Raw genomic sequence first — 26956 nt, 5'->3', positions numbered from 1 at the left:
TTTTGCTTTGAGTTACACATCCATGTGCACCAACATGTCACATAGACGACATTGGGCACAGGCTCCTTGCATCATTTTTTTTGCAGCTAAACAGCACATCAGTTGCTCAGCCTCTGGGACTGGGACTCATGTTTGGTGCAGAATTTGCATTCCTTCATATGGCAATGACAAAAGAATAAGAATTATGATTGAGGTGTTTGTTTTTAACCTGTGCAAATGGGTTCCTGAATGGCTGATTTGTCTCAAAAGACGACCCCCTTCAGTCCCAAATTTAAATTTAAATCAGTAAAAGAACAATATTTTAAATGTGATTGAAGAAATTATCTGTGAATGTTTAAAAAACAGCTTTGCCCCAAATAAGCCATTAAAGTGTTTAAATAACATTTCTAGAAATAAGTGATAAATGACCCGCACTTGTATAGCGCCTCTCAGAGGAAGGACTCCAAAGCGCTTTACAACAAGTGCAGTGTATCATTCATCCATTCACACACACACACATTCACACACTGATGGTGATGAGCTACAATGTAGCTACAGCTGCCCTGGGACAGAGGCGAGGCTGCCGAGCACAGGCGCCACCGGTCCCTCCGACCACCACCATGCAGGAAAGGTGGGTTAAGTGTCTTGCCCAAGGACAAAACAGCAGAATTCTCTGTCCGGAGCCAGGATCGAACCTGCAACCTTCCGATTACTGGACTACCCGCTCAACCTGTAGAGCTACTGCTGCCCTTACCTCATTGAAACTCCTAATATATTCTTCTCTAAGGCTATTTAGCTTCAAAGTAAGACTTTAACCTTTGTAAATGTATGGTGTCACCTCATCACAGCAATGTCAAAGCAGGAAATCTGACACGCAGCGTTTAGTATTCAGCTTTTTATCATGGTTACATGCACTGCTTTACTGCATTCTGTCAGGAGAATAAAATAGGTAATCATGTCACATGCCGGCTGTCATTCGCTGCATTTGCATGCACATAAATATCCATGTAGTGTTGGCATGCTGAAGCAAAACAGCATGCTAGTTATACGTCAGCAAGTGAGGGCTGCTATCAAAAAGAAGGGTTAGAAAAAAGGAAGCAGAAATACTTTGTGACAAACCATCCTCAAAGCAAGTGACTTGTGACACATGGAGAGGATTCAGAAGAGTGTGTTCACCGTACTAACTGAAAATTCCTTCATAAAACCTGCACTGCAATACTGGTGTCTATAAATAAACCACACACACACACACACACACACACACACACACACACACACACACACACACACACACACACACACACACACACACACACACACACACACACACACTCTCTCTCTCTCTCTCTCTCTCTCTCTCTTTCTCTCAGAGGAACACATCGGACGGGAATCCTTGTGCTGTTTTTGTCACAAACATCTTTAACAAAATGATGTCACTACCAGCCAAATGTAATTCGTTTGCCAAATTATCTGCAATCTCCATCTTTATGACGATGCTGGAAAAAGCCCAGCACAGACCTCCGATCTCACTGAGGATTCTGTCTCCTGCAAGTGAACATTTTAGTTTACATTAAGTGACTTTTCAAACAGTAACAGTGTTGTAAATCTACCTGAGGAACACCAGGCCCTTCAAGAAAGTTAAAGGGAGGAGAAAGGAATCATTCGTAGAATGGTGGGTATTTCCCAGCAGTGGACACACGCACAAACACACACACATGCATTCACATGCTCTGCCATTACTAACTGATTCACACTCACAGAGGTCGTTCTGCTCAGTAACATCTGGTTTTATTGTAGTTGCATAACAATAGATGTCAGTATTCACAGTTTTTACACTGACAACAGTAATTCTCATGCTCAAACTTTCTATCTCATTTTACAGTGTTGAGATGTTGGTGAAAACAAACATAGTAGACTCATCTGGGCTGGGCCCGTTGGCACAAAACACTGAGAAACCTTCAGTTAAACTGGCCCTGATGTTTTTCTGGAAGTATGACCAGGTCAATTGTGACTTTCAAACAAACTTGTGCCAAATTTCTCACCACAGTTTTGATACAACAAGTCATAAAAAAACATTGTAATTTTCCTCCATTTTGTTTGCAGTGAGTTTGCCACCCCCTACCAACGTTCTCTCACAGTGCTTACAGTTTCTGCTTTAAAGAGTCTGTTGTGTTTACAGATACCGCTAAATGTGTGAAGAATAACTTTAAGCAGGGACTGAGTATGATATGGGATTAGATTTGTGCCAATAGGATCAAGAAAAACACTTTGGAGAGCAAACAAATTTTAAGACACTGAGAGAAAAAACATTGGTTTCAAAAGAAAAACTTACGATCTGAATCAGATTCTTAAAATGATCAAGAAAAAGACTGTGACGGTCAAACAAAAATTAAGAAATTGACAGAACAAAAATATTGACTAAAGGAAAAAAACATATTTCAAAAGTAAAACTTACTATCTGAATCAACTTCTTAAAATGAGTAACAAAGTATTTTTCCTTTTTCTGTTTGCCTCTATGTGTTTTTGTTATCAATTTCCTTAGTTTTGTTCTCTCTGCTCAGAGCTTTGCTCTCACTTCCAGATTTGCACTTTCACTGTCTGGCTTTCTCCTTTGCAATCCCTGAGTTTTTGGTTGCAATTCTGACACAACCCTTTCGGGTGGGCGGGACTTCTGAGAAGTCCTCTCCCATAGGACAGTGGTTTCTCTTGAGTGACAGTTCAGTGACCTGGAAGTGATGTAGCCTCCAAGACATTTTTTCCCACCTGGTCAACAACATGAATTTTGAGCCCCAAACAGGTTATTTCTGCTGTCTGTGGTGTCTACTGTGGATCTAAAGTGAGTATTGATAATATATTTGATCTTTTCTTAGTTCATCTGTAAGTTAAGCCACTTTTTAAGTTGGTTTTAACCAGATGCTAGCTCACTAGCTAGCTGCTAAGCAAGCCATTGTGCTAGCCTCAGGACAATGGACTATTGTTCCAGAGAGACGTATTAAAAACTCATCTTAACATATTCATTACTGGTTTCATGGAATTAATTATTGCAGTTTATGTTAATAAGTTTGCTAATTTTTCAGGAACCTGTGGAACATCAGAGACTTTGCAGCTACTGGAGCTAACCTGTGTACTGCTAACTTGCTACAGAGGAAGCAGCAGAAAGCTGAGCTAACAGGCTGTTCTTGCAGGTAAATACTCTTTTAGTGGAACTGCAGGATTTTTATGGTATAACTCAGACAGAATCTACATGAGCTATTGTGGGAAGACATTTAAACTACATTTACATACAGATACATGTATTTTTTTATTCCATGTTACTTGGACGGGCTAAACAAGTTCATAGTTCTGCCTGCTCCTTTTTCAGTGAAACGAATGGATTTTATGATGTAACTCTGACTGAATAATTATCTAAGTGAGTATGTTTGATAATACATTTCTTTCCAGTATACAGATCTGACATTTGTTTGTCAGAACAAGACAAATCAGATTCAATGTGCTTTCTGTCACGTGTTCTGTATTCTTCATCAAAAGAATGTTATCCAGGACAGATAATCAATAATGAGTTAAATACATGCTTTTAATTAATTTTTACATAAAATCTATATTTTTGTCTAAAAGCTATTATTTATTTATTTATTCTTTCTTTTCAGATTGAAAACTGCTGCATTGCATTACAATGGAAGTGCTACACAGCCACATGCATCAACTGCAGCTGGTGAGCTAAGACACACCATAGTGTACACAAAGTACACTGCAGACAAGGGATGTAAGAAAATATCAATATGACAATATATCGCGATGTATTTTCCCAGTAATATTGTATCGATATTCTCGAACTCTGTCTCTAAAATATCGATATGGCAATATATCGTGATATTTTTTCCTGAGATATTACATCCATTTTCAAAAGCAGTGTATCTAATTTTTGGAAGAATTTACATGCAAACATTTGTGTATTTTCTTTGTTTTTGGTGCATTTTAAATGTGGCCCGCTAGTTGGCAGCAGTGTGCATTGGGTTTTGTTTCCACCATTGAAATTTAAATCTCGCTATTATGGTTCAGAAACTCATGTTATATATGTTAAGTATCAGTTTGGACTGTTTATTGAATATTCCAACAATAAATTCTGTCAAAAATACACATCCCTACTGCAGACCAATCCCACCTCATGTAGTTCATATGCTGTATAATAAACCCACAGTGATGGTTATGGATAAATATCTGTACTAATGGTAATCTTTTTCCATTGTTTCCAGTTGACAAGCATATGGACCTATTGTTCGAGTCTGTGGTGGTGGATGCTCTACCATATCAGGAGTCTGACTAAGTACCTGTGCCTGAACCTCTCTGTGTCTAGTTCAAAAGACCTGAAAGACCTGCTGTAAGCAGGCACAGGATAAGATTTTAAAAGAACCTGTAAGGTGAGCAACACAACACAATATAAATCTTTATTATTATTGTACGCTGTACAGCTAGAATAAACTTGCATGCTCAGAAGCCACGTATGATTAGATCGCCTACAGGTTGCCTGATGCTGAACTTCGGGCAGCTGCGTGCTCAGTGGAAGAACCGCCTGTGGGAGGAGTCGTTGTGTTGCTGTTAGGAGTTTGGGTCGGAGTCCTGGGTTTGTGTTCCCTTTAATCTCTTCATTAGCCTTGCTAGTCACCATTGCAGAGCACCATGGAGAGGCTTACCTGAAAACTCTTCTCATGGGGCAGGCACATCCTCACACACCTGTTACCCCATCCTTGAATAAAAGCTGGTAGCTGGTCACTCATCAGTGTTTTAACCCATATCTAGCCCATGACTCTGCCGTTTTTCAAACTTACGTTCTCATGTTCTATGCAGATCTATGGGAATTCTTTCCTTGAAGCTCCTGATCACACAACCATACTGGCAGTCGGCTTACCCACTACCTTCTGCTCACCCGCTTGCTACTCATGTTGTCATTCTCCCAGACTTCTGGTTGTTTCTCCACCATTCTGCTGTCTCCCGTCTGCGCTACAATTTCAGACCGTAAGTACCTAAACTTTTCCTTTTGTAAGTCATTCTTTAGTCATTACTAACACTCAATTTTACCTCAGGGCCTTCTGATCTTTAAACACTAAAACCTGTGGCTCCATCTCTGTGGCGTTTCTCAGTCTCTGTAAGCTACCTGCACAGTCTAAGAAAAACCTGACCTGTTGCCTCTTACTAACCTCTGCTCTTCCTCGCAGAAGCTCCTGGTTCCTGATCTCCAGCAGTTACCTCTTCAGTCATCCGTCAAACATTTTAATAAACTGTTTTTAGCTCATTTGTCTCCTGAGTTTCTCTGCATGAAGGTCAGGTTGTTGCAAAAATCATGACATCAGCAATTACTTTGCACCACTCTGTTAAACAGCTGATATTAATTTCAAGTGTATCTTTAAAAATACATTGAATGTCAAAGTGAATGAAAGGCATCCATTCAGCTTTCGGTGTCTAATGCAGGATTTTATGGACAGGCACCAAAACAGGAAATTTATAAATTGAGATTTATTTACTAAATCAGGTAAACCGTAATAAAACACTAATGTTTAAAGTCCGGAGGAGGGAGGAAGGCTTTATAGCAGGGGTATTCAATTCTAGTCCTGGATGGCTGGTATCCAGCACGTTTTAGTTGTTTCCGTGCTCCAACACACTTGAATCAGTGGTTGAATTACCTGTGCAGCAGCTCTGCAGAAGCCTGTTAATTATCTGCTGACTGAAATCAGGTGTATTGAAACAGAGTTAAAACTAAAACGTGCTGGATACCGGCCCTCCAGGCCCAGAAGTAAATACTCCTGCTTTATAGGCACAGAGAACTCCCATCAGGATCCTGGAGACGGCACAAGGAGATGTCGACATGAGTGCGCCCTCTCAGATCACACCAACACCACCTGCCCACATGGAGGCATGTGTCTGTAAGAAAGAAAAACTGGTGATGTAAGAGATTAAACAAAAACTACGAACAAAATCAATTTTACAGTTGTTTAACCTGCTGAGCATCGTCTCCCCAAAGAGCTGCACAAAGGTGCAACTGGCTCAGAACCAGGGTGCTCCGTTGTGCAGGTAGTCACCTCCTCCTGCTGACACCTGAGGATTACCTACAACAAAGGGAAAACTGATATCAATAAGGAAATAATTAAATCAGAGCTAAAACTTTAATTTTAGTGTGACGTTTGAGATTGTGGGAAATAAATGTGGACATTATGATTTTCTATTGTGGGGTCAGTACCTTGGGCGTTTCTCTGTAGCAACATTTTGTCTGGCTGACAATGAAGTAAAAAAGTCACCAGTTGAGGCAGAGTTAGACTACATTACTCCAGCTAAGCTAAATGTAGCTAAAATAGACACTAGTCACCAGACTATGGTTACTATAGATTTACTAAAGAGTTACATCATATAATCCATTCGTTTCACTGAAAAAGGAGCAGGCAGAACTATGAACTTGTTTAGCCCGTCCAAGTAACATGGAATAAAAAAATACATGTATCTGTATGTAAATGTAGTTTAAATGTCTTCCCACAATAGCTCATGTAGATTCTGTCTGAGTTATACCATAAAAATCCTGCAGTTCCACTAAAAGAGTATTTACCTGCAAGAACAGCCTGTTAGCTCAGCTTTCTGCTGCTTCCTCTGTAGCAAGTTAGCAGTACACAGGTTAGCTCCAGTAGCTGCAAAGTCTCTGATGTTCCACAGGTTCCTGAAAAATTAGCAAACTTATTAACATAAACTGCAATAATTAATTCCATGAAACCAGTAATGAATATGTTAAGATGAGTTTTTAATACGTCTCTCTGGAACAATAGTCCATTGTCCTGAGGCTAGCACAATGGCTTGCTTAGCAGCTAGCTAGTGAGCTAGCATCTGGTTAAAACCAACTTAAAAAGTGGCTTAACTTACAGATGAACTAAGAAAAGATCAAATATATTATCAATACTCACTTTAGATCCACAGTAGACACCACAGACAGCAGAAATAACCTGTTTGGGGCTCATAATTCATGTTGTTGACCAGGTGGGAAAAAAATGTCTTGGAGGCTACATCACTTCCAGGTCACTGAACTGTCACTCAAGAGAAACCACTGTCCTATGGGAGAGGACTTCTCAGAAGTCCCGCCCACCCGAAAGGGTTGTGTCAGAATTGCAACCAAAAACTCAGGGATTGCAAAGGAGAAAGCCAGACAGTGAAAGTGCAAATCTGGAAGTGAGAGCAAAGCTCTGAGCAGAGAGAACAAAACTAAGGAAATTGATAACAAAAACACATAGAGGCAAACAGAAAAAGGAAACATACTTTGTTACTCATTTTAAGAAGTTGATTCAGATAGTAAGTTTTACTTTTGAAATATGTTTTTTTCCTTTAGTCAATATTTTTGTTCTGTCAATTTCTTAATTTTTGTTTGACCGTCACAGTGATTTTCTTGATCATTTTAAGAATCTGATTCAGATCGTAAGTTTTTCTTTTGAAACCAAGGTTTTTTCTCTCAGTGTCTTAAAATTTGTTTGCTCTCCAAAGTGTTTTTCTTGATCCTATTGGCACAAATCTAATCCCATAGTATGAGGATATATCCATCACCAGTAGGGGGCTCTGTGACTAGAAAAGAAGGGAGTGAGGGAAGAAGAAAAAGGAGAAGTGTAATGTAATGGCAGACTGATATACGAATACAGTTGAGTAAACTCTGAACCTGTTTCTAGTCTTTTCTGTCGGGAACACAACAGTCTAGCCTGAGAAGATGCATGCAGTTGTTGCAGTTTGTTTAAGTTAGACAAGGAAATGGAGAACTTTTGCAAGCATTTTGGATTTTCCCTTGCAAAAACAGTTTGCAATTTGTGACTAGTGTCTAACATCCACTGAGATGCTGACTTTACAGGGGATGGAAACTTCCATTGGATTACATTTGGAACAATTTCAACTAATGCATTAGTCATGCCTTAGATTTGCCTGTTTACATTTTTTTAACACTACCTTTTCTCCAATGAGAATTTTGTGCCACAGTGAATCCTTCTGCTTTACTCAGAGATGTTTAAATTTGAAGTCCCATAGTCATCATCACACACTGGAGAAATGCCATCTCAGCATTTGACCCATCCTCGTGGAGAGTGGTGAGCTGCAGCTGTGGCTGCGCTTGGGAACTAGTTGGTGGCTTAATCCCCCAACCCAACCCCTTAAAGCTGAGTGTCAAGCAGGAAGGCATTGGCATTAGGTTGGATTTGAAACCCGATATCCCAGTCCCAGGGCGGACACTCTACCACTAAGCAACTGAGCTGGTTTAAAGACCAAGTTCATAGACAAACTATTTTTATTTGTTATTTTTAAATATGATTGGTCATTCTGTGCAACACAGGCATTCTAAGTGTGAAAATAGTTTTGTACCCCTATTTCCTCCATTAGAGTCTAGTAGATAATGGACAGGGACTCTCCAACGTCAGACTGAAAATTAGCATTCATGGACTCACCCACAGACAAGGAAGGCTGTTGTTGATTTAGCATCCAGGAGAGAGCAGAGCACATCTCGGCTACTAGAAGCTAACTGTTATCATTAGCAGTTCCACAACATGGCACAACTTCTACAGGCTTGTGTTATTTGTGGAGATAAAAACATCAATGATTCAAAGCAAACAGTCAGTATTCGAGTCACATTGCTGTTAGCCAATCAGGGGCAAATATCAGGAAATAATAACGAGTAAAACTCCAAATCCTGCCGTCTTCTGCTTCCATCTGCTCCGCGAACTTCTACTTCCTGGAACAGGAGCACCAGAACTTTTTCCCACAGAGATCAACTCACAATTCATTCATGTATTCTAGAGACCGGTGCAAATGTGTTGAAGAAACGACCAAACTTGGACTTTAATAGATTAAAGCTACTATTTACTCAGTCTGAATATTTGCCGGCTTAACTTGCAGCTTTACAGTAGATCAAGGAGGAGGACAAACCATCACCCAGACAGTTTTTTGCACTTTAAGTCCCATTTATTCAAATTCTAATAAAAATCTGAATATCAAAAGAAATCTAACAATGTCCTCCATCATCACCATTTTGTTGTCCTTCACAAAAAACAAACCCTTGATGTTCATAATGGATTCATTGTCATCTAACAGAACTGATAGGGTACATCAAACTAAACGGATTGAGGAATATGTGGTCGTTGATGTATGTTTATGACACCCTGGCTATATTTGTACACAACGCAGTGTCAGATATTCATCTCAAACCGGTGTTTTCCTATCCTATAATGTCCTCATTTATCCTCTGACTCTCCCCCGATTTACTGGACTCTCATTATGAGGACGGATTTTTTCCCCTCTAATAAAAGCCCACAAAGCTATGGGTGAACATGTCCATTCAGTGCTCCACTTTTAACAGTATGCTTTTTGATATTGGAGCTCTGACCATGAACAGGTGATTAATTAATGAAAATATCTAAATACTTCACTGTCGGGAGTTTAAGGCCTGCATGTGTTAAACTTGCTGTTATTATTCCACAAAGAGGCTGAACTCAACAAAGAAAATAGTTTTGCCTTCTGAAAACGTATGGCTCAAAATGTTTGTGCACGCTAAATGCAGACAACTGTTGTAAAAAGAAAACCTGCCAAGCTGTGGCAGTTTCAGAAACAACACACAGCTCCATACAGGTCAGCAGTGTTAATACATGTGACTGCAACCTCAACGCTAATGCATTATTCAGCTGTGAAACAATTTTACAAAAATCTGCACTTTTTCATTTGCTATCAGGCTGATTGGTATGTTAAACTTTTTTGCAGAGGTCCAAACTGCAAACAAATTGTGACTTTAACATGACATATTTGCAACTGTCTAAATTTCAATGTCAATATTTAGTCCTAATTTTTCTAAATATATGACTTGCAAACTCCCTTCCAAACACTGTTTTCCATTTGTCGCCAACAGTTACAGCCCACAGAGATTTTGGCTTTTAGGCTGTGCCGAAAATGTTTGCATCATTAATCAAAGTGAAAAACTTTATTACTGGAGCACAAACCAGCATTTAGCCTTGATGACATTTTAAGTGAAAACCTATGAAAGATGAATGGAAACTTATTTGTGCTTTAACAGATACTGCATCTGGATCTGACTGTACCCCCACAAACAGCACAGAATAATAATCCCATAGCAGATTAATGATCTCTAACAAACATCTACATTCTGAGTCTCATCATTTTTCTGGACTCTGTCATGAATTTTAACTAACGAGTCAATAATATTGTGAAGGACAGTTTTCACTCTGGCCAATTCTGATGTGCTGGTCAATTTGTTTAACACCTTTCAGTTGGATTTTTCATTGTTGCACTAAATTCAGAATAAGCCTGAATAAAAGAAAATAATCCAAGAAAATACAGTGAAAGGGTCTGTTTATGTGGGGGGTGGCCATTAATCACCTTTGCACCATTTGCACCTTGTTTTGCTGCATAAACTGGAAACCTAAAAACAAATTGTGAAGTAAAAAGTGCCAAAAATGTAGAAAGAGTTCTCTACAAAGTTAACCAAAACATTTTTAAAATCTTCTAAGCTTCTAGTAATTCAATCTGTGAAGGGTTCAATGTTTTCTAACATAATTTAAAAAATAAAATTTGGTTAAAATAACAATGGAAATTAAAAAGAAACACAGAATTAACATAACAAAGATATTTGTTTGTTTATTTATTTACTTATTTATTTATTCATTCAATCTTTATTCATCCATGATGAAACTCTATATTATATTATATTATATTATATTATATTATATCATATTATATTATATTGTATTGTATTGTATTGTATTGTATTATATTATATTATATTATATTATATTATATTATATTATATTATATTATATTATATCATTTTATATTATATTATATTATATTGTATTATATTGTATTATATTATATTATATTATATTATATTATATTATATTATATTATATTATATTATATTATATTATAGTATATTATAGTATATTATAGTATAGTATATTATGTTGATTAGATTAGATTCGTTTCGATTAGAAAATCTCTCTTGTGCTGGCCACGACAAGCATCTAGAGAGTAAAGGAAAAGTGTCTAAAAAAAGTTGCTGTTCCAAATGAGAGTTGACAAAAAACTTCACGAGGCATTGTGGTCTCATAGGCAGAAAGTTAAGCAACAGCATTGTTCTGGAGACTTCTCAGAGCCGTCTAAGTGACAGAATGGTGGCTTAGCTGTAAAACAAGTCTTCCTTCCGCCGTGAGTGAGCAAACAGTTGTCCTTCTAATCAGTCTGAGAGAGGGAAATGTGCTTGTGAATGTGTGACGCGTGTGTGTGTGAGTGTGAGTTTAGCAGACGTGTCTGTGCTGTTTCAGGAATCACCCTGTCCTCAGTGAGTGTGATTTGTTCGGCAGGAAAGAGAAAGGTTACAGGTGTGACGTCTTGGAAAACCCGGCTCCAAGTTAAACGTGACAGGTGTTGCTGAAGTCAGACGAGCAGCTTTTGTTATGTTTAAATAATAAAACATGTCACCCGTCAGAACGACGGTGCGCTGTAGTTTTCTCCTTGGTGCATCGGTGAGAACACTTCTTTATTCTATTCAGGGAAATAATATTTATTAAATGTGGTATCTATGTCAGAATGCAGAGTTAAATCAATATTCTTTGTTGTTTGAAAAACGCTTTCAGCCTGAACATCAAAGACAGTTTCCTGCAAGCTGAGTTTAAAGATAAAAACTTTAAAACAGCACGCACATCCTGGTAATTTTTAATTTATGTAATTAATAAAGACTTCTTATAGCAACATTTAGCAACCAAGCAAACGGCTCTGTTGTGCTGGGGACTTAATGGAACCACTGATCTGCTGAGATGCTTCATTTTATTATAAAAGTGTTATTTGAAAAGTTTATTGTACGTATTCGAAAGGAATATTTCCTCAAGTGCTGGAAACACTAGAGTAGAGCTGCAGCATAACTACAAAGACAGGAAATTCAAAATACACGATCAGTCCAAGTTATGTCAGGTTTTAGTATTTGAAACTGCAGCAAATTTGCTGCAAGTAGGGAAACCTTCTGGTGCATGAAGACTTTCACATAGAAGACTGTTTGTTGTACCAGTAAGCTGTGACATAAAGTGTTGGGACTTGTAGCCACATGATAAAGGCAACGTGCTTGTTGTGAAGCTTAGGAATGCTGATTTTAGTCCCATCATCCAGGATCAGCCTGAAAAACACTGATGCTAATCAGGTAGACAGGTTTAACAAGAAGCAACGATGTGCCATCTTAAGGTGCTGCAGTCTTTTCCAAATTTAGAGCGGTGACCCTAATTAGAGCTTCAGCCATGATCAGTGAAATGAAGGATTGACATATAGACACATTGAAAGATAATCATGCAAATGCAAAAATGAGAGAAACGTAAAATGGACCGAGCAGTTTATGCAGGCAGGCTAACAAGCAATTAGAGAGGCAGCTGAGAAATGGAGATTACCGAGCTGAAAGTGGACCAGAGAGAGCAACAGGAAGTATAAATGACTTTTCAGACTACAGATCGGTGTCTCGTTTGTGCTGACTGTCATGATTAGAACCCCCCCCCCCCCCCCCAAACAATTCTGTAAAAGTCAAAGCATGAGGATTTTTCTTTTTTACTGCACGGCCCAAGCATGCATAGATTCAGTAAGAAGAAAAAAGGATTTTCATACATAACCACAACTAAATAAAAGAAAAACAGAACAAAAAGCAGGGCAGAGTGAAGACAAAGAATAGCTTTGGCAGATAGAATTCCAGTGGGAGCAAGCAGGGAAGGAATCTGCTCTGTTTCCATGGTTGCCGTGGTAACACTGTTGCATGCAGAAAGACATGGGGTGGCAGCATGGTGATGGTAGCGGCGTAGCCCCCACCCAGATGTTTGAAGGCACCGCTCTGGTAACTTTGTGCATTTTTGTTGATGCTTGTTTCAACTACGACGGTGCAACTTCCATTTCCGTGTGTGTGTGTGTGTGTGTGTGTGTGTGTGTGTGTGTGTGTGTGTGTGTGTGTGTGTGTGTGTGAGTGTGCTGTTGTTGCTCTTGTTGTCATGGTTGTAAGTTGGAACGCAGGTGTGAGCCTGGAGCTAGATGCTCTTCTGGGGCCTGAGAAGACTTGGAAGGTTAAAAACACCCAGAGAGTACGTTTTAGACGCATCTCTATGCCGTTTGTAAAACAGACCTGCAGGTGCAACTACTTTCCTCATAGATAGTTTTATGCTCGAGACAAAATGGAAAGACTAATAAGATAATGTGCACTGGAAGTTTCCCTTCAGGGAATGTTTGGTAAGTGAAGACAGCTCTGTTCTTAAAGATATAAATACATATTTGCTCTGCTTATCTTTCCTCATTGTCCCAGGAGGTCAGGGGATCTTGCTTTGGAAAAATTGAAAAGTCAATCAAGCAACTATAAAAAGACATGAAATGACTACAGAGACACACTAAAAAAACAGAGACTTGAAATTACTACTAAAATGAGGCAAAATGGCAACACAGAGATGCTAAATAATACAAAAGGCAATACAATGATTGAGAAAAGGCTAAACAACAGCAAAGAGAAGCTAAATTAAATGCAAAATGTGCATCAAAGGCACAAAATAACCTCAAACACAGGCTAGATACAAATATGTTAAAATATTCACTAAACAACTAAACATAAACATGAAAGCTTTCTTATCTGAAGATGTTCATAAACGTGTTATCATTGTAACCGCAATATACAGAAAGAGATAAAATACATTACTAACTATGCACATGTTGGTGTGACTCTGCTGTTGGAGGTAAAATAAACATGGCACTTTTCCTATTACTAAATTAAATTGACGTATTTGTCATTCTGCACAGAAACTGGTGAGATTGTAAGCATGCATGATAGGACATACGTGACATTAGAAACCTAAATTGTTTTAGCTTTTCTTTTTTATGAGTATCAGAGTCAGACAATATTGGCCTTTTGGTAAAAAAAAAAGAAGCCATTATTGAGCATCTCTAGAGATTAGGGATTATTTGTAGTTTGAATCATGTCCAAAAATTGCCTTGTTGTGGTTCAGTAATTGGGGAAAAAATGACATCAAGTTCATCTTTTTTTGGCCAAATTAGAACGCAGTGACTAATCCTTCTCAGTCGATTTAAGAAGAAAGTCAGATTTTTTTTTAAAGGGATGAAGAACTGATCACTGTTTTATTTTACTTTAGACAGGAAATTAGCAGAGCATAGAGTGTGTCCTGCAATAAGTGTAAAAAAATAACTGAGAAGTTCTGCATGCTTTTTCAGCTTTTACACACAATCTTGTACCAATATTTATTTCCTCAGCAGCTTTGGTCACAGCTTATAACACTACTTTGTGGACCTGATGTTTGTTCTTGTTACTAAGCAGATTATGGTCTAAATGGTGACTTCATGCCTTTTGAGAGTTGTTTTTAAGGAAATAATCTGTGTATAATCTGTGTTTTATGACCAGTTTGTGCAGAAACCCATTCATTTCCAAAACTCTTGCAACTGTAAGTGTAAAGTAATATATTATGTTTAAAATTTCCGGTATTTTCAGAAGATCAGAAAGCAAAATGGTAGAGGCCATTCACTCAATATCAGTAAATGACTTTAAAAAAAATAATGAATACCCCATTTTTCATAAAGTTTGGGTATTCTGTAAATTTTGCGCAAAACAGCGAATTACAAAGACGGAAAAGTAGAAAACTTCTTGCCTCAAAGACAGCAGTTGGCTTTCTCGGTTCCCAAAACTAAAATAAAGTGTTGCTGAAATTAAAGGTGATGCAACACTCTGGTAAATACGCCCCCGCCTCTGAGACAAGTTTGTGGCTTCATATGGAAAACTCGCACATAGGTTTAAAAAATATTAACATTTTAAAATAAAAATAGGTTTAACTGATCTACAAATCTTTACATCATGTTTGCAAAGCATCTTTTTCAAGTCAAAAACCAAACTTAATCATTCAAATAGATCTCAGAAATGTAATGTCATGATAACATCAGAACGTTTTTCCCATCAGGATTCCAAACAGAGCAAACATTAATATTCTCTGGGCCTCCTGTTGCTTTAGCTAATGTTTTCTATGATTAGTCCCTTACTTCAAGAAGAAGTTGTTGCTTCGTGGCTATTACACCAGTTGAGCAGAACGTTGGTGTCTTGCAGTGTTAAGAGGCCTTTTCTCAGAATTATTGAAGTTCCATCAAAAATATGAATTTTATTCACACACAAATGCACTTCTGTTTGGCATTCAGGAAGTGGCTCACACACACAGAGACACAAGCATGCATTTGTCCTACTGTGGCGAAACAGTGGGGGGATTATCTCTGGATCCTGTAGTTTGTTTGTGAGTAGTTAATGTTTTTCTCCTTAACAGGAACCAGAACATCTGAGTTGAATGACAGAAGGTATCAGTGACAGGTCATATGGTGTTTGTTTTATGCATGTTTAACAAACCTGGATAAGCATCATTGCTTTGAAAAGTCAGATCTAAAATAAATACAAGATCTTTAGAAACTATAGACATATTTGGCATGCTAGCATGCGGAGTTTGAAATGTCCATGTTTCTAAAATAAGGCTCACCTGGTGCAGCCTGGACAATGGTCTAAAAATAACCAACCTGCTGACAAATAGCAAACACACACCATTTCCTCCATTTGATTCTCTCCAGCCCGGCAGACTGAGATTTATCAAGTTACTCAAACTGATTTTCTCTGCAGCAAACAGCTTCTGGTTGACTCTTTTGAATTACAAAGACAACGCATAATTAAAGTTAGTGTCAAAAACCTGGGCACTTTATTTTGAAAAAGTTTTCAACTGATCAGTGTTCATTTACCAAAGAGAAGCCAAACAGTCAATGGTAGTCCTTATCAGCGAGGCCTGCATGGCTAACAGTGCTGTATTTACATCATCTGGAGTCAAATCAGTGCAGAAAATTTCAGAACAATGCATGATTTTGTTTAAATTCATAACAGTGATAGTCTAACCCCTACTTCACACCAGAAGCATCAGCGGCTGTGGAACAGGTTAATCACGACTCTCGCTGTGTGCCAGTACACACCGGTACTGCCGTGCTCCTCGCTGGACTCGCAAGATCACAAAATCCCTCAAGAATTCAAAGGTCAAGGTTTGTTTTTGCCATCCGCAATTAAACCAAAAGAAGAAAATCATGTTTGATATCGCTGTTTGATGTTGTATATGATGTTGCTCCTCTCTACATTGCCAGGATTAAAGTCATGAAAAACACACTGCTGCACTCTGGAACGATGCTGGGAGTAATGAAGCTGTTAGGTCACACATACAGATGTGATCTACATATAAAAGAAATTGTATGCTGCAATAGTCTTTTCTTTTGAAATACAACAGATCATCGTGTGTGGCCCGATGTAACTCCAGATATTGACGTGTCCCAGAAACGGCTTGCGGCAAAAATAAAACCTGATCCTAACTTTAGTGGTGCCCAGAAGTGGCTCGCCATGCCGCACTGCTTCTAGGACGCGCCTGAAAATTTCCACGTTGTGGCTGGTTTGAATCACCCCCATATCCTGTAATCGATTCTATTTAGGCAGTGGCATTCTGCGCCGCTGATGCTTCCTGTGTGAAGTAGAGATTACCCTGTATGATGATATAATGTAGGCAATATGTCATTTTCTTTTGCTAAAGCCACTCAGACCCCTACTGCCCTCTGTGGCCAGAATATTGCACTTGCAACTTCAGAGTAGTCGGCCACCACCTGTTTTACTTAGAAAAAACTGAGCTATACCTAGCATTGCAGTCTGCTCCAGCACGTTTCCTGCATGTTTTAGATCATGAACACAGCTGATTTGTTTCATTTGGTGATGAATCACTCCTGTAGACACTAAAAAAGGGCGAAGAGACATTTCAGTTGTTAGATTAACGCGGTAAAAAAACAAACGCACAGCAAGGAGATAAGTTTTGTTTCAACTACAGAGAATTCATAATGGATGCTAGAGGGTGCTAAAAGCAAGTAAAACTGCCAAATGTGCCTCTAATGGAACATGTTGAGGAAAAACATAAACAAGCAATGTGCTTTGAAGGAGACTGTATTGTCTGTTTAATTTGAAGTTGATCTTTTTATCGACTTATTAATTACTATTTCTATTCCCACATTTCACTAAGGCCATGTAGATACGTAGCCGGGTTTTGGTAAAAAATAACTTGTGTCCACACCGCCTCATTTTCAGAAAGAATCCAGTGCATTGTGAAGCACATTCAGAGGCATGCCAGGCCTGTAGGTGGCAGTAATTCCCCAAAACATTCCTTGGATGTGGAATAACCAGGTGGCTGGCACAGCCGTCCTTAACATCTTCTTCAACTACATAGAGCAGTAACGGAGTTTATAAAAACCAGAGAGTGAACACAGGTCACACATGTCATGTCAGAGCGTTTTAGTCATGGGCAGGTACTGATTATTCATGTCTACAAGCAAATACTAACAGCGGAGAATACACAAATTTCAACTCTGGTCAGATTTTCTTTGAAAAAATCGTTTTTGGTGGCGTTTATCCTCACGTTTGTTTAGACGACAGGTCAAACCGTAGAGAAATTTCTACGCTTTGTGGAATGCTCACCCACGCCACATGTGTACAGGTTCTCAATCTCACGCAGACTACTGCATTTACTTTAGCCATTTTCTGGTTTTGGAGTGTTTATCAGTTAAGTAAAGAGTGCATGTAAAGACCTGAAATGCTTAAATTATTTTTTTACGTATTTTATCCTTTTTTCCCCAGCCAATATACACAAATTAGATTTAAATATTTTTCCAGTTCCTTGGAAATTCAAGGCTGCTGAGCTGTGCTCATCCTTCATCAGCCCTCCTTATCAACTGATTCCTCTTATCTTATACTTCAAAAATATTAGCTCCATTGCAAAGTCTCATTAAGAAATTTCTTGTTCAGTGTGAATTTAAACCTAAGCACTTGGCTCTTTTTGTGGTGTGATCATTCATTGGAGAAGAGAGGATCAATTCTAATAACTCCAGACTTTTCATTTGACATGAGGGTAGCATTTACACTTCTCCTTTATAAGATGGATTTTTGTGACATTTACATTTGACTCAAAGCATTACAAATAATAGACGTTGACCTTTCAAAGCCAAAATAGTTCCAGTTTGATTGCATTTTAATGGACCTTCTTCACAGAAACCGGAAACACTTTCAGGACAAGTAAATTAGTTTCAGTCAAACTGTAATTTAGACATTGCTGATGGGGTGTTATCTGGTCCTTTTATAACTCCAGCCTCAGAAACTGCACAAATATATGTTTTTAAATAACATCGGTTTTGAGTTCCACAGTTTTAAACTGAACTATATAGTGGTATACTGCACAACTAACAGCAGTGGAGATGTGCTAATACAGCACAGGTTATAAAAAAACTTTCACATGAGATTAGAGAAGTTTAAAGACATCAGCAACCCTGTTTTTTAATTGTCAGTCTGGTCAAGCAATTTTGTCACATTGGAATAAAATTACCTCTCCCTGGGCTGCCACCTTACCATGGTGGAGGGGTTTGAGTTTCTCAATGATCCTAGGAGCTAAGTTGTCTGAGGCTTTCTGCATCTGGCAGGGTCACCCATGGCAAACAGGTCCTAGGTGAGGGATCAGACAAAGAGCAGCCTAAAGACCCCTTATGATGAATTATATAAATGGAAACCGTGTTCCCTCGCCCAGACGTGGGTCACCGGGGTGCCCCTCTGGAGCCAGGCCTGGAGGTGGGGCACGTTGGTGAGCGCCTGGTGGCCGGGCTTTCACCCATGGAGCCCGGCTGGGCACAGCCCAAAGAGGAAATGTGGGTCCCCCTTCCCATGGGCTCACCACTCGTGGGAGGGGCCAAAGGGATCGGGTGCAGTGTGTGACGGGTGGTGGTCGAGGGTGGGGACCTTGGTGGTCTGATCCTCGGCTACAGAAGCTGGCTCTTGGCACATGGAATGTCACCTCTCTGGTGGGGAAGGAGCCTGAGTTGGTGTGTGAGGTTGAGAGGTTCCGACTAGATATAGTCAGACTCACCTCAACGCATGGCCCTGGCTCTAGAGCCAGTTTCCTTGAGAGGGGTTGGACTTTCTACCACTCTGGAGTTGCTCCCACTGAGAGGCGCCCAGCAGGGGTCGGCATACTAGTTGCCCCCCATCTTGGTGCCTGTACGTTGGGGTTTACCCCAGTGAATGAGAGGGTAGCCTCCCTCTGCCTACGTGTGGGGGGACGGGTTCTGACTGTGGTCTGTGCTTTTGCAACAAACTACAGTTCAGACTACCCACCCTTTTTGGAGACCTTGGAGGGGGTGCTGGAAAGCGCTCCTTCCGTTGACTCCCTCGTTCTGCTGGGGGACTTTAACGCTCACATGGGCAACGACAGTGAGACCTGGGGAGGTGTGGTTGGGAGGAACGGCCCCCCTGATCTGAATTCGAGTGATGTTTTGTTATTGGACTTCTGTGCCAGTCATAGATTGTCCATAATGAACACCATGTTCAGACAAAAAGGTGTCCATATGTGCTCTTGGCACCAGGATGGGGGGCGTGCGCTACTAACACTATCTATAGTGGGGACGGTGTGCTGCTGACCTCTACTGAGGACGTTGTGGATCGGTGGGCAGAATACTTCGAAGACCTCCTCAATCCCACCGACACAACTTCCAGTGAGGAAGCAGAGTCTGGGGACTTTGGGGTGGCCTCTCAAATCGCTGGTGCTGAGGTCACTGAGGTGGTTAAACAGGTCCTCTGTGGCAAGGCTCCAGGGATGGATGAGATCCGCCCGGATTTCCTTAAGGCTCTGGATGTTGTGGGGCTATGTTAGCTGACGCCGCTCTGCAATATTGCGTGGACATCGGGGGCAGTCCTACTGGACTTCTTTTATTGTTGATTTATTCAATATATTTACATACAACTGTACAATGTTCAGCGCTTTGGGCTTCCTGACAGGGTTGCGGAAGGCGCTTTATAAATAAAGCTTTGATTGATTGATTGATTGATTGATTGGACTGGCAGACCGGGGTGGTGGTCCCCTTATTTAAAAAGGGGGACCGCAGGGTGTGTTCCAACTACCGGGAGATCGCACTCCTGAGCCTTCCTGGTAAGGTCTACTCAGGGGTTCTGGAGAGGAGGGTCCGTCAGATTGTTGAACCTCAGATTCAGGAGGAGCAATGTGGTTTTCGTCCTGGCCGTGGAACACTGGACAAGCTCTACACCCTTAGGGGGATCCTGGAGGGTGCGTGGGAATTTTCCCAACCAGTCTACATGTGTTTTGTGGATTTGAAGAAGGCGTTTGACCATGTTCCTCGGGGGGCCCTGTGGGGGGTACTCCAGGAGTATGGGGTACCAGGCTCTCTGATACAGGCTGTTAGGTCCCTGTATGACCGGTGTCAGAGCTTGGTCCGCATTGTCAGTAGTAAGTCAGGCTCGTTTCCAGTGAGAGTTGGACTCTGCCAAGGCTGCCCTTTGTCACTGATTCTGTTCATAACTTTTATGAGCAGGATTTCTAGGCACAGCCAAGGTGTGGAGGGCATCCGTTTTGGTGGCCTGATGATCAGGCCTCTGCTTTTTGCAGATGATGTAGTCCTGTTGGCTTCATCAGAAGGTGCTGCATCTGCAGTGATGCGGGCGTTGTACAGGTCTGTCGTGGTGAAGAGAGAGCTGAGTCAGAAGGCAAAGCTCTCAATTTACCGGTCGATCTACGTTCCTACCCTCGCCTATGGTCATGAGCTTTGGGTAGTGACCAAAAGAACGAGATCGCGGATTCAAGCAGCCGAAATGAGTTTTCTCCAAAGAGTAGCTGGGTTCTCCCTTAGAGATAGGGTGAGAAGCTCGGTCATCCGGGAGGGGCTCGGAGTAGACCCGCTGCTCCTCCACATCGAGAGAAGCCAGTTGAGGTGGCTCGGGCATCTGGTCAGGATACCTCCTGGACGCCTCCCTGGTGAGGTTTTCTGGCCACGTCCAATCGGGAAGAGACCTAAAGGTAGACGGCCATTTACCATTTCCAGACAAGTTTTTTTTTCTTCATCCTTAACATGAAAAACGTTTCAGCTTCCCTTCCTCTACTTGAATTGCCTGGATGCATTATCATCCCAGTTCTGTGGTGAAAATGAGCGGAAATAAAGATGTAGATGTGTTTTCTTTAAAAATTAACCTAGAAAACTCTACAAAGGCTCAAACTGTATTAATTGTGCTGCTTTCGCACCTCAAATGTCTAACAGCTGCCACCTCTGGGGGTTTTGATGTCAGATGAAAAGATGTGGAAGTGTGAAAAGGTCCACTCCATATGTTGCTTTATGACTTTATGACACTGTTGATACTTCTGTTAGCCAACTGCATTTTTCATCTACAGACAATTGTAAAGTATTAGCATATTGACATGCTCAATAAAGTGAGCATCTTCAGCAGCACATTAACTCAGTTATTTCTCTTTTGAGACATACTTGTTTAAGCATTTAGCTCTAGCACAGAGCTGATAGACACTCACTCCGGTTATTTTCTGCTTTACTCAGGAGCCAGAGGAGGGACCTTTAAATGATGGTTTTTAAAACAAATGGATGTGATCTCTGCTGTGAAAGCGTCTGTGATGACTCACTGTCCACAAAGACAACAGAGCCAAGATTATAACGTTATCCCTCAAAGTCTATGAAATCCTCCTTTGACAGCCCAATATTGATCTGAAGAATGAAAGTAAATTGTTCTCTTTTTTCTGTTCTGTCAATTCAAACCTTTTAGAATAACCTTTCACAGCAATTTATTACATAAAACCATCCAATCTTCTGCATTTTTCTATAATTTTAAAATAAAATGTGCTTAAAATGACAAAAATGTACATTTTTATGAATTCTCGTCTTCAATTCTTGACTTATTTTGAAAAACAAAACAAAAATTCATGTCAAATGAACATCTTACTGGATTTTTGCTGAAGAAATAGCATCTTATGTTTGCCCAGTAGACATGATTGCTTTAGATGCTTTACAGCACCCTTGTACAGTATACACTTTTATAAATTATATTTTAAAATATACATAAAAGAGCATTTTTGCTTCACAACAGGTGGGAGGAGGATCAGTTCAATATTCCTCCTGCAGCTGCTCCAAGTCCAAACAGCCTCTCGATTGGCAGAATTGACAGCTGAAGATTATTCCTGATGAAGGCAGTGTTTCCTCTGAAATATGAACACCATCATAAGATCCCACACCAGTCTACGCACCAGACATGCATGAATTTGCAGATCAATGCTGTTGAGGGTAAAAATGTAAATTTATGTCAGCATTATTAATGAGGGCCTGTTTTATCTCCCTTTTTATTTTGAGGCTTTTTGATACCATTTGCAAATGACCTTTCCTGCTTTCTCACGCTCTAAAGAGCTCATGTAGATATAATCAGACTTGGCTGATGTTATTAATGACTTTGGGGGAAAGGAGATTATTCTGCACCACCCCTCCAGCTCAGACGGCGCTACTCCCACGAGACTTTCTCAAACAAAACACAGAGTTCACGCCACTTTGTGGTTTCAAATCTGATTGTGAATTTGCATCAAAGTCAGAAAAGAGAAAAGGCTTATTTATTTATTTATTTATTTATTTATTTATTTTTTACATTTTCTGAAGGAAAACAGTGTCAAAATTACAGACATGAAATAGCAAGGGAAGGAAATTCAGCCGAAGTGCTGAAAAACATTTTCCAATCATACAAAAACAATAAAATGCCTTCTAGTCTAAATAACAGAATGTTTCTAACTAACTTTTATTATGGTGAGTGCTCACACTAATTGGTTTTCAGATGCAGTTCTTTCTCGCAGGGCTAGATGAACCTGAGGGCAATTATGTTCAAGTACAGGAAAGTAACGATCATTTACAGTCATGCATGTTCAAATACCACATGTTCATAACAGCTTTCAGCACTTTTTCTCTGCCGCTTGATTCGTTCCTCTCCGCAGTAACACTGGGAGCTGCAGCAGTGTTGAAGGAACCAGAGAAAACACATTTTGGAAAAATTTCTGTATTTTTTCAAAAGTCTTGAGCCACCCCCTCATTTTTTATGTTTCCCTTCGAAAGAGCCAAACTATTGGTTCCATGAAAAATGAAATAAATAAAAAGCACATACATCCCAGACAGAAACCCAATAGTGTTTTGGTCTAACACTGTGATTCCCTGTTAGCCTAAAACTTTCATGGATCAGCTAAAGGATGATTCATCTCCGGGTCGACTTTCAGATCTTTGCTAATTTGTTTCTGTTTGTGGAAGACGTGACCTTCACATCCTGAAAATCAACAATAAACAGTTTGACACATCTGCTGCTTCTCCTTTTGTCCTCCTAGTGTTTCTCAGACTAACTGGAGATCATGCTGAGATGCACCAAGAAGCTGCTGTAAAATGACCCTTTTATGCCATTAAAACTTGTTTTGGTATGAATGTAAAATAATTCAATTCAATTCAATTCAATTCAAGTTTATTTATATAGCGTCAAATCACGACAAGTGTCGTCTCAAGGCACTTAACATAATAAAAAATCCAATTCAGGTCAGTTCATTAAGCCAATCAAAAATAATGTTTCCTATATAAGGAACCCAGCAAGTTGCATCAAGTCACTGACTAGTGTCAGTGACTATACAGCAATCCCCATACCAAGCAAGCATAAAGCGACAGTGGAGAGGAAAACTCCCTTTTAACAGGAAGAAACCTCCATAGAATCCTGGCTCAGTATAAGCAGCCATCCTCCACGACTGGGGATCGAGAAGACAGAGCACACACACACACACACACACACACACACACACACACACACACACACACACACACACACACACACACACACACACACACACACACACACACACACACACACACACACAAGTAATGTGTCTACAGTTATATTGTGATGTCTTAGTAAATATTCTATTTGGTGAAAGATATTTTTTATTTTATTTATTTATTTAACCTTTATTTAACCAGGATAGAGACCCATTGAGGTTAAGAACCTCTTTTACGAGGGTGTCCTGGCCAAGAGGCAGCAAAAAATAAAAACTGTTACAACTTAAAGACAATGATAAAAACACTCAATCATTAAAAGCAGTTACAAGTTACTAATGCAGTCTCTGAAGCTTTCAGTTTGGTTTTAAAGGCATGTAGTGAAACCTGCTCAGTCATTTTCCAGGTTTTCTGCAGCTGGTTCCAAGCAGAAGGAGCAGAGCAGGCGAAGGCTTTCTTTCCTAACTGTGTGCGAGCAAAAGGAACAGAAAGTAGCAACTGATCGTTAGACCTTAAAGAATGGGAATCAACATTTTTTCGTGTGATGAATGTGCAAATATAAGGAGGTAACAATCCAAACTGCCTTGTAAATAAAAACATACCAATGATTTTGCCTTCTTATTGCCAATGACGGCCATTTCACTCATGAATAAAATTCACAGTGATGTGTTATGGCTCTACAGTTTGTGATGAATCTCAGAGACGCATGATGAACCGAGTCCAGTTCTTGTAGCACAGTTAAAGAAGCATTCATATATATAAGATCACCATAATCTAGTACAGATAAAAAGGTAGTTGTGACAAGTTGCCTTTTTCCTTCAAAAGAAAAACACGACTTATTACGGAAGTAGAAACCCAGCTTTAGTTTTAATTTTTTCACCAGTTTATCTATATGAGATTTAAAGGTAAGGGAGTTATCTTACCTAGATAAACTTTATTGTATTTATCCTAGTGGATCTATAATGAAACGGATAAACTAGCAGTAGAACATCCGACGTCAAGGAAAGCAAAAATTATTATCAGGAGAGGGAGAATGTATTAGTGGTTAGCAGCAGTGTGCTAGTCGATGGCCCCCTCCATGAGGCCACTACAGCTCAGCAGAACGTCATTGTCGCTTCTTCTGGGGAGAAAAACACTTACAGAGAAAATAAAGTTAACAGCTGAAATTGCACAAAATAGTACAGTTAAAGAGCAGACTGTAGAAGAAAGCAGTAGAGTGTGAGAAGTGGTCAGTGTATCCTCCAGCAGTCTAAGCCTATATTAGCATAACTACAGAGATAACTCTGTATAATCTATCCTATTTAGATGTAGGCATGTTGGAGGCAGGGCAAGGGAGAGCCGTCTTTACCGACTGTACACTCCACCTCCCTCTACTCCCCCACTTGTCCAGATTTAGGCTAACATCAGATTTTAACCATAGGCCCTATCAAATAAAAATGTTTTAAGCCTATTCTTAAAAGTAGACAAGGTGTCTGCCTCACGGACTAAAGCTGGGAGCTGGTTCCACAGGAGAGGAGCCTGATAACTAAAAGATCTGCCTCCCATCCTAATTTTAGATATTTTTGGAACCACCAGTAGACCTGCAGTCTGAGAGCGAAGTGCTCGGTTAGGAACATATGGAACAATCAGATTCCTAATGTATGATGGACCTTGATTATTAAGAGCTTTATATGTGAGAAGAAGGATCTTAAAATCCATTCTGAATTTAACAGGTAGCCAATGTAGGGAAGCTAAGACAGGAGAGATATGATCTCTCTTTTTAATTCTCATCAGAACTCTAGCTGCAGCATTTTGGACAAGCTGAAGACTTTTAACTACATTCTGTGGACTTCCTGAGAGTAATGAATTACAGTAATCCAGTCTTGATGTAATAAATGCATGAACTAGTTTTTCAGCATCATTCCTGGAAAGTACGCTTCTAATCTTAGCAATATTCCGAAGGTGGAAAAAGGAAATCCTACAAACTTGTGAAACCTGGGATTTGAATGACATGTCCTGGTCAAAGATAACACCAAGGTTCCTTGCTTTGTTCGTGGAGATTAATGTAATGCCATTAAGGTCAGGCAATTGGCTAAGCAATTTCCTTTTCTGGATTTCTGGTCCAAAGATAAGAACTTCCGCCTTGTCTTGATTTAAAAGCAAAAAGTTTAGAGTCATCCAATTTTTTATGTCCTCAAGACAAGCCTGTAATGTACCCAACCCAAATAAATGGGACCAAATATTGGCCAGTTGTAACATGTTGATTGAATCAAGCATCCATAAGATGAGTGTTAGTACGTGAAAATCCTAATTCAGCATAAGGGGGTTTAACCCTCTGGAGGCGGGCATTGCAGATTTGCAACAGTTAAAACCTACCTGGTTATACGTATTTCATGGGCATTTTTTAACTCAGAAGTACCCTTGAAGGACTCAGTTTTTCGTCCTTTTATCAAAACTAATTTTCAGCCTGAGAGGGTTAATAACTAAACAAACGGCAAAAAAGAAGAAGTTCTGAAAAATTTTATAAACGTGTAAACAGCCAATGTCCAGACAACCCTGGAAATCCACACAACACCTCTTTAAATTTCATAATAAATTCAAAATATGATACAGAAGAATCTAAATCGTAAATTTGTTCATAACAAAAATATAGTTTAGAGGATGAAGTTTTTAATGGTTTCCAAATTGTAACTATCAACTTAGTTAAACTTTGGAAGTATATGAACTTATAAAGGCTCGTATCTTGCATGCAGAGAAAGACAAAACAAAACAGATGCTGTCATCCTACGTTTAAATGGTTTAGGCAAAAATTAGATTACAAGAATGAACACACACGGAGCATTTGCATAATTCCCCAGGCTGAAATTCAGTTAGAGTGAGATATGACGGAACCAAATGAAGGAGTGAGCATTTCCTCCACATCTGTGCCTTTTTCCTGCATCCTTTGTCTTATTTACCTCCTATTATCCCTTTAGCTCAGCTGAGAATCAGTAAATTTAGTGTTGTTGACAATCACATTTGTTCTATGGCAGATTGCTGTCACTTTATCCTGGAGAAAGGAGGAAATACATTTTTTAACACCAATCCTATCAGTATGTCCTTTTTGGGTATATTTAATGAAAATAGATGAGTGAATGAGTTCCAGTTAGATGTTAAAAAGGTTCAAGCGACATTTTTAATGAAGACTGCAACTCAACCTTTTCTGGAAATCCTTTTCTGGGCTCTTTGGAAGCACAGATAACCAATTAAGTTCATCATTTATATCATTTCAGATGTTTGTGTTACAAATGAA

The 26956-nt window shown here is 39.6% G+C and overlaps 1 protein-coding gene and 3 long non-coding RNA genes across 6 annotated transcripts in view; 3 read left to right on the top strand and 1 right to left on the bottom strand.

Annotated features, from left to right (window-relative positions):
- Positions 1–26956, top strand: part of LOC107376029 (cGMP-dependent protein kinase 1) — a 144791-nt gene that overhangs the window by 66805 nt on the left and 51030 nt on the right. The gene's annotated exons all lie outside the window — the stretch shown is intronic.
- LOC139062116 (uncharacterized) lies at positions 2695–4964 on the top strand. 2 transcript variants are annotated; one of them, XR_011515698.1, is made up of 7 exons: positions 2695–2815; positions 3057–3164; positions 3341–3388; positions 3627–3691; positions 4233–4397; positions 4489–4600; positions 4825–4964. It is a non-coding gene; the product is annotated as an uncharacterized lncRNA (long non-coding RNA). The 2 variants fall into 2 exon arrangements; XR_011515699.1 differs by lacking the exon at positions 3341–3388.
- Positions 5045–5269, top strand: LOC139062117 (uncharacterized). The gene is made up of 2 exons (XR_011515700.1): positions 5045–5122; positions 5193–5269. It is a non-coding gene; the product is annotated as an uncharacterized lncRNA (long non-coding RNA).
- LOC139062115 (uncharacterized) lies at positions 5711–7044 on the bottom strand. The gene is made up of 4 exons (XR_011515697.1): positions 6921–7044; positions 6572–6679; positions 5972–6080; positions 5711–5895 (listed from the first exon to the last, which is right to left on the bottom strand). It is a non-coding gene; the product is annotated as an uncharacterized lncRNA (long non-coding RNA).

Source organism: Nothobranchius furzeri, chromosome 12 (genome assembly GCF_043380555.1).
Source record: "Nothobranchius furzeri strain GRZ-AD chromosome 12, NfurGRZ-RIMD1, whole genome shotgun sequence".
Lineage (NCBI taxonomy): Eukaryota > Metazoa > Chordata > Actinopteri > Cyprinodontiformes > Nothobranchiidae > Nothobranchius > Nothobranchius furzeri.
Note: the sequence above shows the minus strand (reverse complement) of the source record. Positions and strands in the feature narration are given on the sequence as shown.